The sequence below is a fragment of the Tachysurus fulvidraco genome, chromosome 10, assembly GCF_022655615.1.
Source record: "Tachysurus fulvidraco isolate hzauxx_2018 chromosome 10, HZAU_PFXX_2.0, whole genome shotgun sequence".
Taxonomy (NCBI): domain Eukaryota; kingdom Metazoa; phylum Chordata; class Actinopteri; order Siluriformes; family Bagridae; genus Tachysurus; species Tachysurus fulvidraco.
Genome location: NC_062527.1, coordinates 6,854,022 through 6,856,892, shown reverse-complemented (window position 1 = coordinate 6,856,892; position 2,871 = coordinate 6,854,022).

Sequence of the window (2,871 nt, the reverse complement as noted above, 5' to 3'; positions counted from 1 at the left end):
CCCCTTATACATTATTTATATTTTTAACAAAATATTTTTTTAAATAAAAACAATATAAAAAGTAATATTTTATATTAATAAATAATATAAAATGTATTATATTAGTAATATAAAATTTAATATAATATAAATTTAATAAGAAATTTTATATATTATTTATTATTATACTATATCATAATATATTATTTATTATTATAATATATTAATATGTTAACAAAATAACTATAAACTTGTTTAAATAAAAACATTAATATACAAAACAAAGCTTTGCTTTGTCCTCACTAAAGCAAAAAAGCTTCTAATCTCATAAAGTATTAACATGATCGATTCATTTTAATGTCATTTTCAATCATGATCAAATGCATAAAGTAAAAATGCACAATGTAACACAAGTAATATACTGTATATATTTCCTTATGCATGAAGCATGTAGTATGGTCATTTGGTTTTAAAAATCTTTACTTTAATTCTCGAATTTTCTATTAAAATCTAGCCTCGTTATAAACTTATATATAACTGAATCCTTTATTGCAAATTGGTATCTTAAGATATCATATTCTTCCTATGAGATGGTTACTAACTCAAGGTAAGGTTTAATAGTCGAATTTTTTTTCAAATATCTTGGAAAATATTAACAAGAAGATTAACATTATGAAAACATATATACTATATAACGTGTGTTTAGTCGACGAGAAAAAAATGATCCGCCTCCTGTTAATAGTTTTACATAGTTATCTATACATATCTATGATAGTTTTATTGACACTGTATTCTAAGGGCCACCGTAGTTACTGGGGGCGGGGCTTCGTGAAAATGGGCGGGATTCATTAGTGACATGTGAATAGTTGAGAACCCACCTATAAAGACAAAGAGAATATAAATATAGAATAGATCTGATTTGGGGAAATGTCTAGAGAGACATTGAGAACAGTGAGAATATGCATATAGTGTAATGGTCTCAGGTGTTTTACATTCAGCATTTTCTTGAAATGGCTTTCCTTTCATTTCTACAAGTAATAATGGATTAAAACTCCTTATGAAAGAAACAACTAATCTTTCTGAGACATTCTAACAACTCTGTCTCTAATACTCACCTGACCTAGATTTTGGAAGCCAGAAAAAGAGAGAGAGAGAGAGAGAGAGAGAGAGAGAGAGAGAGAGAGAGAGAGAGAGAGAGAGAGAGAGAGAGAGTCCTTAGAGGAACCCACATCCACTGCAGAATTTCCATACAGATTTACATGTATTCATTTCAAAGTAGCTGAAGAAAAAATGGAGAGACACGAGACACAAATACATGGATATTTTAGGGAAGTGCTCGACCTCAGAAAAGCTGTATCAAGAAGTGAAACAATACATTTAATTCTGTAATAGCAATACATACTGTATAGAGATTCTTACCACCTAAAGTAAAGACAGCAAGGCACATTTGATCCATTTATAGTTACAGTACTAGGGTTAATTGATGTGAAACAAATTAGTGCCTGTTATTTCACCAGCCTGAAAAAAAGGGCAAAATTTAGGCTTGTGTTACTGATAAACAGCAAAGTACCTGCGCTAGAAAATGTTACAAAGCGCTGACAATGGAGACTCATTCCAGCACCCGCTATCTGGGATGATGTTATAGAAGAACGGCACTGTGATGTAAATAAAAGTTTAGTTCTCCTTCTAATGTTTGTTAGCACTTTATTTTCTGTGATCCTAAACACTCTGATGAACTAATAAGACATGTCCATTGTGGTCCAAAACTGGTCTTTAATGTTAGAGTACTTCATTTTTTGTTGAAAATGTATCAAAGTCACAGAGTGTTTTTAAGATTAAAGAAGCATCCTGGCTTTCTATACATGGTTTATGGTAGCAAGTGATCGTACAGAAGGAAGTGCTGAGCTTTATTTATTGTCTCACATCTCGGTCATCTTTTGGGAAGAGCAAGCTTTGAAGATTATCCCGAGCCCCCAAAACACACACACACACACACACACACACACACACACACACACACACACACACACACACACACACACACACACACACACACACACGGTCTAAAGATAAAAGAAAGAAGGCTAGGATGCTAACACATAAAAACTGTATTTGTGAAAGGTAAAAATAAAACAATTTTTTTTTATCCTATGTTGTTTCTTCAGCTGCATAAAAATAATGTACATCACAGTTTGTTGTTCCCTTGTAATTATCATCATATTCCTAAATGGACAGACTATATAGTGGAGGATGTCTGCTATGCTTTAAATAAATAATGTAAAAAAAAGTGGGGGCATGTTTAACTCGCATGATTGGGGTTGTTGTTCCAATTCCCACAGTCGCCCCATTGCATGTTGTTCCTGTGCTTCTGGGGTTTCCTCCCCAGTGAAAAAGGGTGTGTGATTGTACCCTTTGTTGTGTTGGAACCTCGTTCTGGTGTCCCCTATCTTGTCCCTTAAGGCCCCTGAAGGCGCAGACTTCAGGCTCACTGTGACACTGTGTAAGATGAATGGATGGATGTAAACAGCATCCATCCTACATCCTGTATCAGTGTAACAGAGAGGTTGTACTTGTTAAAGCTAATGAAAATGCATCATCAGTCCAGTGGGGTTGTAGCTGTGGGGTTTGTATGAACTAAACACACTCCAACGTTCTTCTTTATAGCAATACAGTAAACAAACATTTTTCTTGAAATTTTCAAATTCTAGGTGGAAAATCAGATGTCTGTTGTTAAAGCTGTAGTTTTTTTAATAAACACAAATGATATATAAAGTACATTGTTAAAATATAGAGATATTTGAATTACAAAGCTGAAATATATTCTGTAACTCAAAAAAAAGAAAAGAAAAACAAACCCACATTTTAGGCATTAATACCACCATCACTTGTCTT